The sequence below is a fragment of the Sciurus carolinensis genome, chromosome 6 (genome assembly GCF_902686445.1).
Source record: "Sciurus carolinensis chromosome 6, mSciCar1.2, whole genome shotgun sequence".
Lineage (NCBI taxonomy): Eukaryota > Metazoa > Chordata > Mammalia > Rodentia > Sciuridae > Sciurus > Sciurus carolinensis.
Genome location: NC_062218.1, coordinates 39,062,564 through 39,080,129, shown reverse-complemented (window position 1 = coordinate 39,080,129; position 17,566 = coordinate 39,062,564). Strand labels below are relative to the sequence as shown.

At 33.2% G+C, this 17,566-nt stretch overlaps 1 protein-coding gene across 1 annotated transcript in view; it reads left to right on the top strand.

Moving 5' to 3' along the window:
- Hcn1 (hyperpolarization activated cyclic nucleotide gated potassium channel 1) overlaps positions 1 to 17,566 on the top strand; it is a 377,033-nt gene that overhangs the window by 352,015 nt on the left and 7,452 nt on the right. The window lies entirely within an intron of this gene.

Genomic DNA, 17,566 nt, shown 5'->3' with positions numbered 1-17,566 from the left:
ATTCTGCCTTGTATGCCAGGCACTAAACCCTATAATCAGTATGTCTTCAAGAAAGCGAATTTGTTAGAAGTCAATAGGTCTAAAGATCATCATGATTTAATACATTTGGAGCATTCAATAAAATCATACCTTAAGATGAAGTAGTCTGTTAAAAATGCTTGAGGAGGGAGATGTCATCCTAACTAGAGTCCTAAAGGGCAAGAAGGTGGTGGCAGATTGAGGGGATTTGCAGAATGAACATTCCAGGTGGAAGTAGCAGCAAGTATAGAAGCAGAGAATAGAGAGAGCATATGGGTTTGAGGAAATGCATAGACAGTATTCAGAACATTCAGGTTATAGACGGGAGAGAGGCAGAGACTCTGTATGGATCATAGAGACCTTCTATGTCTTTTTAAGGAATTGGGATTTTTTTCCTGGAGCTAGTGAGCAAGAATTAAAGACTTTTAAAATGAGGAGTGCAGTAATAGAATTCATATTAAAGAATAACTATTCTGATGGAGGAATCAGCACAAGAAAAAAGTTAGGAGGATCTTAAAATAGCCCAGACAAATACTTCTGAGAATTTAAACTAAATCCTAGGCATGGGATTAGAAAAGATACTAATCCATGACAATGCATCAATGGAATTTACAGTTCAGCTATTTATGGAGGGTAAGAGAAAAGAAGGTTTTGTAAATGGCACCATGTTTTCGTTCAGATATGTTTTAGTCAGTTTTTTGCTGCTGTGAGCAAAAATATCTGACAACACAATTATAGTAGGAAAAGTTTATTTGGTTCATGGTTTCAGAGGAATAGTCCATGATTGCTGACTCCATTGCTTTGGGAGGCAGAACATCATGGTGGAAGGGCATGGCAGAGGAAAGCAGCTCCCCTTCAGCACCTACTTCAGTGCTTTTTAAAATATTGTTTTAAAATTCATATTTAATAAATGTCCTTAAGTTTATAGATTATTATTCTGTATTGGAAAATACATATCACAAATTCTTTTTCATTTATAGATGATAGTGCTGTTTGACATATATTGAGCAATTATTGCTACAAAAAAGAATGTGTTTCTGTATCAGTGCAAATGTGATGAAATTTAAATGTGATGAAATTTATCCAAATGTCCCAACATTAAAGAACATCTTCATGTACGTCTGTTTTCAACATGTTTCTAATCGTGTTACAGCTAATCAAAAAAGAATAGAGAACTTTGCTATATTCTTAGTCTGTGTGCCCTCTAATATTTTTTGTTTTGTTTTATTTTTGCAGTGCAGGGGATTGAACCCAGGACCTTGTGCTTGTGAGACAAACACTCTACCAACTGAGTTATATCCCCAGCCCCTCTAATATTTTTCTTTCTTTTTTCTTTGTCTGTAATTCCCCAAATAACTCCCAAATAAATCAAACTTTATCATAATTTGCATATTGGCTACCACATTGTCTATTACACTAATATCAATTTTATGTTCCTCTTTCTCATTTTTTCTCTAATAGCCATGGATTCTTTAGCAAAGATCTTTTTATACTGATTAATTAAATGGATAAGCCAATTGGCGATACCTGACACTCAAATGGGAAAGAAAAATAAATAGGAGTTTTTGAAAAGCATGTCTAATGTGTTTAAATAGATTCTTCTCATTAACAAAGTGATTAGCATTCATTTTACAATGTTCCAAGAAGATTATCCAAAAAAGATTGCATAATTAAAGCAAATGTCCCAAAGAGTTTAATTATAGTTACTTCCATATCTAAAACATCATTTTAAACTTCTGTTGTAAAGATGATCCAAAAGATGAACAAAGCCCAAAGCAATAGAATGCTTGCCTCCTTGGATTTTTAGAGCACTGTTCATGACCATATGAGACCAAAAATGTGTCTCTATCAATCCTCCTGTCAGGGTCTCAGGAGTATCTCTGGTATAACGGGTTTGTTGCTGGCAACTAGTTGATCTAGGCTAGGGAGATGCTAAACATTTGTTTCAAAAATACTTTTGGAAAAAGAAAATCTGAACATTTTATAATGTGCAGGACAGAATTATCAGGCCCCAAATATCAATAGGACTGAGGTTGAGAAACCCTACTCTAAGCAGCTTATTAATTTCATATATTGGAACATGAGTTCAGCAATTAATAATGGTCAAGTAACATTAAAATTTGTCTTGCATTTGTTTTGATTTTCTCCTTAGATTCTTTAAAATTTCCTGCATTCTCACGTCACTTCTAAAGTTCCAATCGTCATTCATGTTTCTGTTAGGGATTTCTGTTGTTGATGATAATGATGATGCAAAAGTAACAAATAAAGATTTATCTAGAATATTCTAAGACTAAGGTATCTTGTCATGTTTGGCTAGTGTTCAACAAAATTTCTTTTTATTGTAAATTGATACTTTTAAAATAGATTAGTATCCTGTTTTAAGATATGTGAATATACTTTTCTTGTACTGGTGTGGAATTATGATGAATTCTATATTTTTTGTCTTAGTTTTTTTGTCTTAGGATTTAGTTTTTTTATTTTATTATTTTTTATTTGTTCAAATTAGGTATGTTTGACAGTAGAATGCATTTATACATTTTGATAAATCATACATAAATGAAGTATAATTTCTCATTTTTCTAATTGTACATATTGTAGGATCATATCAGTCATGCAGTCATATTTGCACATGAGGTAACAATGTCTGTTTAACTCTACTGTCCTTTCTACCCCTGTACTCCTTCCCCACCCTTCACTACCCTCTTCCTAATATAAAGGAACTCTATTCTTCTCTAGCTCCCCTCTCCCTTGCCATTGTGAATTAACATCTACATATCAGAGAAAAAATTCAGCCTTTGGTTTGACTTATTTGGAGTTTGGCTTATTCCATTCTCCAACTCCATCCATTTACCAGCAAATGCCATAATTTCATTCTTCTTTAAAACTGTGCAATGTGTTATACACACACACACACACACACACACACACACACCACATTTTCTTTTTCCATTCATCTGTTGAAGGGTAACTAGGTTGGTTCCATAGTTTAGTTATTGTGAGTTGAGCTTCTGTAAACATTGATGTAGCTGTGTCACTGTAGTATGCTTTTTTAAAGTCCTTTGGGTATAAACTGAGGAGTGGGATAGCTGTGTCAAATGGTGGGTCCATTCCAAGCTTTCTGAGGAATCTCCATACTGCTTTCCATAATGGTTGCACCACTTGGCATTCCCACCAGCAATGTATGAGTGTACATTTTCCCCCACATCCTCGTGAACATTTATTGTTGCTTGTATTCTTGATAATTGCCATTCTGTTTGGAGTGCGATGAAATCTTAGAAGTGTCTGTTCAGTTCCTTATCCCATTTGTTGATTGGGTTTTTTTTTTTTTTTTAATTTTTTTTAGGTTCTTTATATATCCTGGAGGTTAGTGCTCTGTCTGAGATGCATGTGGTAAAGATTTTCTCTCATTTTGTAGGCTCTCTCTTCATGTTTCCTTTGCTGAGAAGAAGCTTTTCAGTTTGAATCCGTTCCATTTATTGATTCTCAATCTTATTTCTTGTACTTTTGGAGTCTTGTTAAGAAAGTTGGGTTCTAAGCTGACATGACAAAGATTTTCCCTAGCTGTTTTTTATATTTTATTTTGATAGAGGGTCTTGCTGAGTAGCTTAGGGCATTGCTATTTTGCTGAGGCTGGCTTTGAACTTGTGATCCTCCTGCTTCAGCCTCCGGAGCCTCTGAATACAGGTGTACACCATGGTACACAGCTCCTTTACATGCTTTCTAAATGAACCAGAGAGGATTTCTTTTTAAACATAAATATTATATGTGTTTTGAATAAATTATTAGGGTGTTTGACCCAATTTTCACTTTGCTTAAAATTAAAAGCAAAAACATGGTTTATATATCTTTGTTCTACTGGTTTCTATAATTTCTAGATTTGTTATTTGGCTAAGTTAATGAAATTAATGAAGTTTATTAATATTTAATAAAGTAGTTTGCAAAATTTTATGTAAGGGGCCATATAATAAATGCTTAGGTGACAATATGATCCACATATTTGTCTATTTTAAATAATAAATGTTTAAAAATTTAGAAGTGTTTCTTAATTCAGTAGAAAATGGAGCACAAAAATCCAGTGGTGTAATTTTTTGTAGCATTCCTAAACTAATACCATCTACCATTTTTCACAACTAGCTTTGTCTCCAAATATCTCTTATTCTTAATAAGATAATCAACAAAAATTATTTTACCAAAAATAGATTTTACTCATTATCTTTCCTTTAATAAATATGCATTTTACTTCTATTAACTAACACATACTACTAAAAAAGTAACTAATTACTGATATGGATTATTTCTCATCATCAATACATACCTGAGTCTCTATACACAATTTTATAATTCAGTACTTTTGTGTCATTTTTAAGATTCAAGATAACTATTACCTTGAATTTGTTCATTATTTGTCATGTAGGAGGTGTTTCTTGGAGTAAAAAACAATCAACATATTTACCTTCAATAGGATTAATTTGTAAGTGCAGGTATTTTCTTGGTTGGGGTTAATAATAGGGTTGGCTTATTTGTTTGACACATTTTTGCCATTGTTTTTATAAAGAAAGATTTCCAGGTGTGCTCTCTACTGATAGATACCTTGAGTTACTTAGAAATAGAAAATGAGAACTCCATAAGCAGAATATTAGTTTTCTATTGATTTCAAAGTTTCTCTGTAGCTACTTCCATAATGGACTTGAAAAAGTCATTGTAATGTATCAAGAGAGGAAAAAAGAAAATGGAGAGAAGTGACTGATAGGAACACAGAAACCTGGAAGTAGTCGCCGATGGAAAGGTGTAAGTGAAAGGTGCTTTCAGGTTTAATGGCAGAGTCGAGCTCAGGGTGACCATGGTGGTGGATTTTATTGTGTGGAAGCACAGGAAAAATAGAACCACGCTAAGCCATCTAAGGAACTTCTGGCAAATGAGAATGGCCCTTATCAAAGAAGGGTGATTTCAGTGGCCCAGAGTCACTGTAGGGATGCAACATTCCCATAAATCACGCGCACTTGGACTTTTCAAGCTGTTCATACCTCACTTTAATTCTCCTCATGGACAGTATGATTGGGTTTCTTTATTTGTCACAATCTGATACAAAGCATCCTCACTGGGGAGAGCTCTCCCGCCAGGCCCTGGTATGGGCTGCTGCCAGGTTGTAAATGACCATCTTTAAAGTAGGCATCAATCTTGTTTGAACTAGTTTTCATAGATTTTCCAATTCAAGTTTGCCAAGTTGTATACACACGAAAATATTGTTTCTAAATTTTTTAAAGGAATAACTGGTTTAATATAAGAATTTCACAAGACGAAAATTCCTGTGAATGCCAGAGTTTGCTTAAGTTTTTTTCCAGAACAACCTTTTATCTTTACTCAGGACAGATACCTCTAAAAGTTTCTTTTATGTCTGGGTTCAAAACTGTGGATGCCTCCTTGTGTTGTGTTGAAGTTTCATTTTACAGTGGTTGTTAGAAGCCATCACTTCTGTTCTCAGCACAACAGCTTTAATTTAGGCAAATTCTTGTCACCTTTAATCTAAATTCATTATCAAAACTTCTACACACATCTTTATTTTGACTGCTCTGAACATTCCTCCCAGCTCACTTTACAAACCAAATATAGATACATATTCATGTCTTATAAACATTTGAAAGAGAAACTCTTCCTTTTTAGATAAAGAGTAGTCGAGTGCCTTTCCCATAAATGGCAAGATATGTAGAACTAGAATTCCCCCACTGTATTCCACATAATTCCATTTCCTAAAACAATATTTTATATACAGTTTCTTTCCTTAAGATGTCCTGTAATAACATGGTAGATCCAGACCTAGCTTCTTATATGGGAGAATATCTCTATGCTAATCAAACTCCAATAATATCATGAAGCTGCTCTTTCTACAATTCTGTGAAAAACCCCCTTTAAACTCTTCTCTCAACCTATGCTCATGATACTAATTTATCCGAATGTCCTCCTCTCTACTCCCATACCCTTTTCCTGCCCTTTCTATTCCCAGCCTATGCAACGCAATTCCTGTCACTTCCTTTAAGGCCTAAGAAAAACTTCATCTCACCCATATGTGAAGAACTGAGTATACAGTGGCGAATTAGGTATTATTTAAGTTTGTACTAAGTCACCAGTAGAAAATTTAAAATTTACCTTTGGAAGTGTACTTAAGGTTTTTAAAATATTATGATTGAATTTCTAACTGCCAAATTTTTCAGGCAGGGTCAGTTTCCTTCACTTATTTTGTGTTGCCCATCATTTCCTTCCCGGTGTTGGTTATAGGAAGATCACTTGTTAACTTGAATTCATGTTATTCTTTAATTTCCTTCCCTTTTGTCTCTTTTAAACAATTTCTTCTAAACAAGAAACCTTGCTCTAGATGTAAATCAGCTATAAGAATTCATTTTCACGCACACACATATACACACAAAATCACAGGAATCACCTAGGAAATTGTTAGAAATGCAGATTCTTTTTTAAAAAATTAATTTTAAGATTAGGCACAATACCTTTATTTTTATTTATTTATTTTTATGTGGTGCTGAGGATCAAAACCAGTGTCTCACACATGCCAGGCAAGTGCTCTACCACTGAGCTACAACCCCAGCCCAGATATGCAGATTTTTAGGTCCCATTCTGCTTTTTAATATGACACTGAGGTAATTCCTTGCATGTTAAAGCAAGGTAAACACCACAGTAAATAATCCAGTCTGAATGAATTGATCACCTATTTTTATAAACCAGGAAATGTGTATTTAAATCCCCTTTTTTATCATGCGTGCTAGTGTGATATATGTGTTTCTCTCTGGAGAGAGAAAGAGCAGGTGGAGTAGTTGGGAGACAACATTTTTTTTTCCCTGTTGGAGACTTGTCTCATAAATATCTAGTGACTATATTTTCAATGGAGACTATTACTTCTGCAGTTCTTTGTTTTTTCATTTTGTGTAAACCACACAGGAAAACAGAGCTGTGAAAATATCACTTTAGAAAACACATTTGAGGTATCTAAGAGCTGAAATCATTTGATGAATTTTTAAAAAGCTGGCTGCTTTTTAAAGGCATTTATAATTCAAGGTGTTTGATTAACTTTTCGAGAGTTGAGTATTGGTAGACTTAAAATCAAAAGAAATGTTTTCCAGTGATCTGTTGGATTTTTAAAACTGGATGTGATGGAAGCAAGAAAACTGTGGTCTTATCCTTCTGAGTTTTGGTATTTTAACCTGACTTTTATTCCACTCATATAGCAGATTTAAATCTTCTGTGTGTTTCACATGGGCTAATATGGGACTAGCCATGAATTTTTTTCTCTAACTGTTATTCTGAGAGTCTATCAAGTACTTTATCTTGCCAAAGATAAGTAGTATAAATAAATAATTAGATGTCAGTGTATAAATATTATTGTGTAAAGCTGATTTTGAGCAAACAATAGCTAATTAAAGCACTTGCAATAGAACTTAAAGATACAGAGAACCCAAGGGAGGGAAAGAGAAGACAGATTAGGAGTAGAAAGCAGAAATGTCAGTAAAAACATCCACATAGCCAACAAAATGAAGCAATCATGTCAGGAAGATGAGAAAGATGTTTATGCTCAACCAGAGCCAGAGAAGAACGCCATAACTTCCAGAAGATAGGGACAAAGCTCCTCAGAAAGATTTGACAATTGGAATGTTGTATTTACATTTGAATATTGCTGATCTGGTATAAGTCATTCTACTTTTCTTTTGTTAATTGATTCATTCATTTCATATTTCTTAAACCAAATATTAAGTCCATAAATCTATGGTAAGTACTAGACAATGAAACTGTGAGTGTTGTACTTGTTTTTAAGGAGAGTTTAGGTTAGCAAAGATAAATATAAACAAGCAAATCCAGAAATGTGTTGTAGGAACTAAGATACAAGGTGATCAAGGGAGGGGAGCAGAGGTTCAAAGGTAAATTCTCCCTAGGACAGTTAAGATAGGCTGTCTACAAACATGAACCCAACTTACTCAAGACACAGTCTAAGAAACTAGGATGGCTAGTGTTTTAGTCAGCTTTTTGTCACTGTGACCAAAAGGTCTGACAAGAATAACTTTAGAGGAAGAATAGTTTATTGTGGCTCATGCTTTCATAGGTTCAGCCTATGATTGGTCAACTCCATAGCCTTGGGCCTGAGGTGAGGCAGAACATCATGACAGAAGGGCATGGTGGAGAAAAACTCCTCAGTTCAAGATAGCCAGGAAGCAAAGAGAGTTCAACTCACCAGGAACAAAATGTAAACCCCAAAGTCATGTCCCCAGTAATTTATTTCCCCAATTGCATTCTACCTGCCTACAATTACCACCCAGGTTATCCATTCCAGTGATGCAATCCACTGATTAGGTTACAACTCTTATAATCTGATAATTTCACCTCTGAATGTTCTTGCATTCTTTCACACACAAACTTTTGTGGTATACCTCATATCCAAACCATAGAGGTTTTTTACAAGAAGGTCAAGGGTATGGGGAGGATAGAATTCACCAATTTGGAGAGCTACTTAATGTGCAAAGCACGACTTTCTTCTTGGATCTAGCAGGGAGACTCAAAATCACAAAGAATTACAAGGAAAAAAATACATAAGGAAAAAGGAAGGAAATTAATATTTTTCAAGTGACCAATATGCCATGCTTGTAAAATTTTATCAAAATGCATTCTGTCATGTGTACTTAGGAAGAACCATTTTTTTAAAAAAGTGCCCAATATGGGCAAGGCTGTGCAGGGCACATTATAGGCACTGTATTAGTTTAACTTTCCAATGCATAACTTTGCTAATGCAAAACTTGTCTGAGTACTGTGACTAACTCAACACTCAGCCCCTGGCAATCACCTTAATTCATAAGTTCTTAAAGAAATGAATTGATTAATTTCATGGAGGGAGGTGAGACTTGGTTGACAAGGCAATAACTTTAGATGAACTAAATAATCATAAATAAAAATTAATGAGGCAGCAGTAAAAGACACCAGTAATTTTGCAAATTGGACTCTATCAATTTGTGTGGAAATGTCCAGTTATACCTTTAGAAAAAGACAAAACTGGATACTCTGGTTATTAGAATACTTATCTTGATATATAATCTATCTATACATACATAATCCATTCTTTATAATGACCATATGTGAAGATTTGTCATATTTTTATGTTTTTAAAAATTATACAAAATGTGAAATGCATCAAATACCACAAAATTTGCATCTGATTAACGTTCTGTCTTAATTTCTTTAGATCCCTATTCAAATCCATTTAACACCCAAAGTAATTTTACCAGCCAAATTTTATCTGCAAACTGATTTAGACCAGATGTTATCCTCTCTTGTGCCATACAGAGACAATGTTTTATTAGTTTACTGGTATAAAAAAATAAATACAAAATAGAAGGAAATCAAAAAGTTGCATGTTGTTATGAGATATTTGATTAGAAACCTAAGAAATTTCTCCAAAATAAGTATTTTGATGCAAAATAGAGAATTACTAATTTTTTCATGGTATTGAGTGTAAGAGAAGGAAGCAGCTTTTGTTTAAGTTATAATGAGCAAATGAGAACATTTTTCCCATAGATTGTAGAAACCAGACTAAACACATTCCTTCAGAAATTTCTGTCATGAGTTCGTGATTCCCTCTGTGTCACTGCAATGTCAAGCAGTTTTAGAGGTCAGGGAAATATTTGTGAACTGCGAAGTGCTTGAAGCTATTTGCCCTACCTTGTAAGATGACTGCTTATATAGGTGACAGTAATGTCAGGTGGACTTAATGTTTATAATCAGGGTTAACAAATGTCAGCAAAAATAGCATTGGGCAGATGATACATCTCATACCTCAAGGATTATTAAAAGTAGACACACAGTGTGCTGTGCTAAATCTAATCTCCCAGGCCACACTCTTCCTATCGTTGAAATTGGAAACAGTTTTCTACTGTGCCTGTGACAGGGTACCTTACTGACAATTTTCATCTTAGCCAGAAGAAATAACTGATTAGCCATTTAGTAAATGCCCTGTAAAGAGATTCAGGAAAATCCTACCAAATTAAATGTAATAGGTCAAGTTCTCATTATTTGCATATGTGATTATAATATAGAAATTTTAGATTAGAAAAGAATATATAGATGAAGACACCTATTACCAAGTAAATTACTCTAAGATTCTTAAGAAGTGATTATGAGTAAACCATTAGGAAATTCCTGGTGGAGTTCTCAGGGAGTAAGCAAATAAAAAAAAAAAAAGAAAAAGAAAAGCAGAACAATGGAACAAAAACCAGGGTCTAGACAATGTTCAGAGACAATATTTAGAAAGCTTTCATGTGTAAACTACACTGAGCTTGTTTTATAGGAATTCTGTTTTACTTGATTTGTGTTTTATCTTCCTTATAACATCAACCGGAGCACCTAAAAGCAAGATAATTTTCTACCTGGTGAATAAGGCATGTCTATATTGAAGCAAGCATTACCAAATCCTCTAGATACATTTTTTCTTTGTTGACTTTAAACAAAAACCTTAGAAATAAGTTGTATTGATTACAGAAGGTCCATAAAACATTTGCTAGTTCTATTACAAAGGGGAGATAGCTAACATATGGATCAATATTGTACTATTTAAATCTGAAGAATAGAAATTCATATGGTTCTTGGGTTGACACATCACTTACATATTCATAAGCATTTTCAAACCATTTTACGTGGGCTCAAGACTCAATGTAGCCAGCACTGTGAGGGATATAAGGATTTAGTGTATGGTTACTGTTTCTAAAGTGTTTTAAATCAACTTGAGTGACACAATCATTATTTAGTGTACAATTAGAAAATTTCATATATATATATATACATATATATTTATAAATAATATCCAAGGAACCTAAATGAAATGAATCTAATATGAAATGAAGTTGACTTAATTGGATAATCTTTTATTCAAACACACACACACACAACACACACACACACACACACACACACACACACTCAAATACATAGACACGGTAAATACACAGAACTCTGTTAACACCTACCATAGTGCTATTTTTACACAATGAGTGGATTTCCAAGATAAATTAAGAGAAAAATATTTCACAGGGAAGCACCTGCTCCATTCATATTGAATCAGGCAGGACATTCAGCTCATGAAATCTAACACTCTTTTATGATCAAAAAGGTTACTTTTATTTATTGTTAAATGTGTCATTTCTTAAGTTTGTTATTCATGATAGAAGCTGTATGAAGGATTTAAAAGAAGACAGAAGTATTTTTAAGTGATTTTCATACTGACCAATGTCTATTTCTACTTTCACTTGTTCTGTTTCTCAAAATTATTGAGTAGATTGATGATTTTTGACTTGGTACTAAATGAAGTCTTTTATATAACTTCTGAAAGGATTTTGTTAATACAGGTCTCTATTTAGTCCTTAGTTCCCTCATGGAGGAAATGTCATATTCAGTGCCAATAAATTTTATTCACCATTCACGTAGGTGATTAAATCATTCACCCTGCAGATCATGTTGCTATATGGTTCAATGATTCAATTCAGCAAATACTAAGCACCTAATATGTACCACATAGACACTAGAGATGTAAAGGTAAATGAGATTTTAGATATTAAAGATGAAAAAAGACTAAGTGATTTAATGTTTATCAAAATTCTAGAAAAGTGATTCAGTTTTATTTTTTGTGATAAAGTTCGAAAAATGTGTTTGTCTAGATTCTTAGGGTCAAGAGTAATATCTCTAGAGCTTACTATAGGATTTCAAACCCCCAGGTCAGTACTCCTGTAATTTACCAAATAAAGACTCTCTAAAATGACCCACAAATTTGGATATATACAGCTGAATCAAGAGGAAACCAATCATCACTGCTTCAGAAAAGCACCAACATAGCACTTGACTTCATTAGTTTGGCAAAAAGACCAAACTGAGATACCAGTTTTCAACTCACAAATTATAAAAGGGAAAGAATTATGTAGAGCCATATAATGAAGGATTAAGATTTCTTAAGCAGTATCATAGTTTCACTGAGATGGTAAAAATCGGGGGGTTAAGAGTTCATAACACATGTATACAATTTTTCATACATGCATTACACATTATTCTAAAACTAAGCTCTTTGATCAGGCATGGTGGTGCACACCTGTAATCCCAGTGACTTGGGACACTGAGGCAGGAGGATTTTGAGTCCAGGTTTGAGATCAGCCTCAGCAATACAGTGAGAACCTCAGTAACTCAATGAGAACTTCTGGAAAAATTAAAAAATTAAAAAATAGAAAACAGGACTGGAGATATATTTCAATAGTAAAGTACTGGTGAGTTCAATTTCTTAAACAAAAATAAAAATAAGAAAAGATCCTCTTTGAAGTATTTCCTTTATTTCCAATGACAATATTTTTAATGTAATAATAATTGTTTTAAACATATCTTTATAAGTGCTATTAAAATTAGTCACATTTCTTTCTAATTTTTAAATTTATTTTCAAAATAAAAATTAATGTAAATGTTCATTGTAAAAAAAAAAATCCAGAGTTTTTTCTTTCCAAGTATGTCCCACCACCAGCCTTTTTCTTTTTTCATATTTTTATTGGTGCATTATAGTTGTACATAATGGTGAAATTTGTTGTTATGTATTTATAAATAGACAAATGTAACAATTTCTAAGCATGAGAAAAATTAAGTCTATGTCTTATTTAAGGTAAGAACACGTCTTTATCTCTTCATAAAGTTTACCAAATATTCAGTTTTTTATTGCTTCTTTAACTAAAGAAGTCAAGTGATTCAGTTCTGATAATAAAATGTAAGAGACATAAGTTAAGGACTTTCAGTGCAACTCTTCCCTTCATAATAAAAACAAAGAAACACACACAAAAAGAAGTTGCTTCCTCTCTCCCTAGCTGGGACACTGTTGTGTGTGGGAGAGAATTCTTGTAGTTACAGTCAACTTACGATCATGTGGGGAAAGCCAAAGAAAAGTCTTGCCAAAACAGTTCCATGACATCACTGAGGTTCTGAACCAACTCTGTCCCTGTCTGTCACCAAACATTTGCTTTGTAATATAACTGAATTATTTTATTGGGTAAGTCAACATTATTCAGATATCCTGAAATGTGCATTTAAAGTACACTGGTGATTACTGATAAATCTTGAAGAGCACTTATTGAAACGTGGAATACGTAGAGAGAAGACTGTGACCCAGGAGAGAGTAGATATCCTGCAAGACTCTTCTGGAGGCTCCGAACTAAGAGACAGGACCACATGAGGCAGAGCAAAAAGTAAAACAAGAAGAGGGGGACACAGACTGAAGGTCAGCTTGTGGAGCACTTGGTTTTCCAGCCCTCTCTCCATGTACAAAACTCACCGTAGTCAACCAGTTATTCTCCTGGGAGGTTTGGAAGGGGTGGGGAAGTCAATGGTTCTTTTCCGCAGCTATTGAACAAGAAGAGAACAGGATAGTGAAATAAGAGTAAAGCCCTACTTATGTTGGCATGTAGGGAAATGTGAGGAGAAACTGCCACTTATTCAACAAGAAGAAAAACTCTGAGCCAACATGTATGTCGTGTACCACTTTTCATCCTTAAATGTGAATGAAAAATAATGTAAAAGACCTAGGCAAAGAAATGAGTTTGTGGTAAAGAAGAGTTATTCAGAAAACTCAGGAGAAATTCAAATGCAATAAATATAAAAAATAAATATGAACCCCTTTTCTTTTCATATCTTACAACCTTAGGGCAGTATTTACATATATAATTCACCCATTTAAGGTGTACTAGTTAATTTTTAAGCCATTTCCACAAATCATTTTTTTGGAGTATTTTCAACACCCAGTAGGATTCTTTGTGCCCATTTGGATGAGTTTTAAAATTCATTAATATTATTTTAATTGCATATATTTATGTGATGCAGTGTTATAAACACATACATACAATCTGTATTAATAAAATCAATGTGATTAGTATTTTCATCTTCTTAAGTGTTTTATTTTTAATTAATTGATAATATATTTTTAACTAAAACATAAAAACATTAAAAATTGTACATATTAATGGGGTACCGTGTAATGTTTTGACACATGTATTCATTGTTTAATGTTTAAATCTGGTTAATGGTATTTAACTCCTCAAGCATTCATCATTTCTTCTGGTGAAACTTTCAAAATCCTTTCTTCTAGATTTTTGAAATGAACGGAACATAGTCACTGACCCAATAGCATGCCAGAATTTCTTGTTCCTGGGTAAATGTATCATAGTATCCATTGACCAACATTTCCCATCCCTCCCTCTACTCTCTCAGGCCTCTGGTACTGTGGTAACCAACATTCTATTCTCAACTTCTACAAGATCAATTTTTTTATATTCCATGTATGATTGAGATCATGTGGTAATTTTTGTGCCTGGCATATTTCACGTAACATAATGATCTCAAGTTCCATTCATTTTGTTACAAATTATAGGGTTTCATTCTCTTTTATGGGTGAATCATATTCCATTGTGGATATGTATCACATTTTCATTATCTGTTCCTCAGTACGTAGACACTTGGGTTGTTTCCATTTCTGGGCTATTGTGAACAGTGCTTCAGTGAATATGGGAGTGTAGATGTCTCTTTAACAAGCTGATCTATTTTGCTTTAGATATGTACTCTGTAATATATTGCTAGATCATATGTTAGACTTTTATTTTTTGAGAAACCTCCATACTCTTCTTCACAATGGCAGTACTCATTTACGTTCCCACCAACATTTTGCAAGAGTTCTCCTTTCTCAACCCTCACCAGCATTTGCTTTCCTTAGTCTTTCAGATATTAGTCACTCTATTTGGGGTGAGATGATAATCTAATAGTAGTTTCGACTTGCATTTCCCCAACAGTTAGTGGAGTTGAGCATAGTCATAAGTGTATTGGTCACTTGAATTTATTCTTTAGAGAAGTGTCCATTTGTATCATTTGCCCATTTGAAATTGGATTATTTATTTTGTTTTGTTTATTGTTATTGAGCTTTTCCAGACCCTATCTGTTCTGAATCCTTTGTCTTAATACTTGGTCAGATGTGTAGTTTGCAATTTCTCTCCTTTCCTGTTAGATTTTCTCTTCCTGGTGGTGTTTCCTTTCCTCTACAGAAGCTTCTTAGTTTGATGAAATTCTATTTGTCTATTTCTGTTTTCATTGCTTGTTCTTTCACAGTCTTGCCCATAACAAATGTTTTGAAGTATTTCCTCTATGTTTTTTTCTAGTAGTTTCCTAGTTTCAGATCTTATATTTAGGTCTTTGATCCAATTTGAGATTATTTTAATAGAGGGTGAGAGATAATAGTCACATTTCAACCTTTTTCATGTCAATATCCAGTTTCCCAGTACTGTTTATTGAAGAGAATGTTATTTCTCCAATGTATATCTTTAGCATCTTTGTAAAAAAAAAAAATCATTCAACTGTAAAATGCATCACATTATTTCTGGGTTTCTTATTCTATTCCACTGGATTGTGCATCTGTTTTTATGCCAATATTATGCTATTTTGATTATTTCAGATTTGTAGTATATTTTGAAATCAGGTAATGTGATACCTGCAACTTTGTTCTTTTTGTTCAAGATGACCTTTGCTAGTCAGGGACTTTTGTATCTCTATATGAATTTTTAAAGTTTTTTTTTTAGTTCTGGAAATAATGTCATTGATATTTTGATAGGGGTTGTTAGCCCTGTTTGCAGATATGATTCTGCATGTAGGAAAACGTAAGTACCCCACCAAAAGACTACTAGAACTGACAATTTCAGTAAATTTGCAGGATACAAAGTCAGTCTACTGACTTAAAAATCAGTAACATTTTATACAGAACTTTATATTATGTAGAAGGAAATGAGAGGGAGGGGTATGAAAAATAATGGAATGAGACCGACATCATTACCCTATGTACATGTATGATTACACAAATGGTATGAATCTACATCATGCACAACCATAGAAATGAACTGATGTACCCCATTTGTATACAATGAATCAAAATGCAGTCTGTAAAAAATTCAAAAATAAATAAATAATTAAAAAATGTTGCTGAGAAATAAATCATGAAAATCATTGCATTAAAAATTGCTCTAAAATAAATAAATAAAATACCTAAATAAATTTAACCAGGAAGTGGAAAACCTGTATAATAAAAATCACAAAACTCAGATTAATGAAATTGAAAACAACAACACACACACAAATGAAAAGACTTCCCATGTTCAAGGGTAAGAAGCACCAATATCGTTAAAATGCCCATACCATTAAAAGCAATTCACAGATCAATGCAATTCCCATTTATTGTGAATTCCCATCCCCATCCTCTTCTCTAGACTACTAATCTATTATCTGTGTCTGTAGATTTATCTCTTCTGGATATTTCACTTGAATGAACTCATGCAATACATGGACACTCATATCTTGCTTCTTTCACTTAACATTACTGGCATTTCTCTCTTGTAGAAGGTATCCATCATTTGCCATCATAATTCATAACACCTACTGCAAGACAGAGGATATTACATATAAAACAAAAGAGAAGGATATAATGAAAAACCAACAAACAAATTGAAGGACATTTGGGATGGCCAAATAAAAATATGTTAAAAGGAATGGACAGTAAAGTCAAAAAATGTTTCTAAAATAGTAAACGCTATTACCAAACTTAAGTTCCTTCATATCCTTGATTTTTTTCTGTTCTGTGCACTTAGATAATTTTTCTAAGTAGAGTCTTTAAAATAAAAGTTATGTCCGTAAACAAAAATATTGTATCTAAAGGGAATTGAAAAAAGAAAAAAAAGTAATTTTAATCTTGTCTCTCATTTTTATACTTGTTTTCATGTCCTTCTATTATTAATGTAGACTTGAAAAGTTTAACTTTTAATAATTGCTGTGTAGCCCACCCAAAAACCACAAAACTAAGTGGGAATCTTGATTGGTTAGATATTGAGAACATGCCCATATTTTCTGATGTATAAATAAATGCATAATTTACATAACTAAGTATATTTACTCACCATTCTAATTGCACACAGTTTCCTTAAGTTAGATTTTCAAATGAAATTTCTGGGTTGAAGAATATAGAACCTTGTAATATAATATGCTACAAATACTTTAGTGACACAGGAATTTAATTTGGGGGTAGTATTGAAATTATTCTTTTATTACATTGTTCAGATTTGAGTACCAGGCAAATTACATGATATAATAATTTGCTTAAATATTGACCAATGTATTCCTCTTTCTACATAAAAACTAAATGTACACACACACACAAACAAACATGAACTTGTACACAAACATGAACACTCCAAAATACCATGTATTAAATTTAAAACACGTTTTCCAACCTGGGCACAATATAATTGAAAGTGTAGGTGGCATTTACTGAAGTCCTCCCTACCTTTCCAGATTGGTTCAGACACTCTTCTTAAATGCTCCCAGAGTCAGCATATCTGGATTTTTCTTATCAGATTACATTTAAATAGACTCTTTGTAAAGCTACCTTCCTTTTAGCCACCCCAATATAAGTAACATGAAAGTGGATGTTATATTTAATTTGTATCTCCAG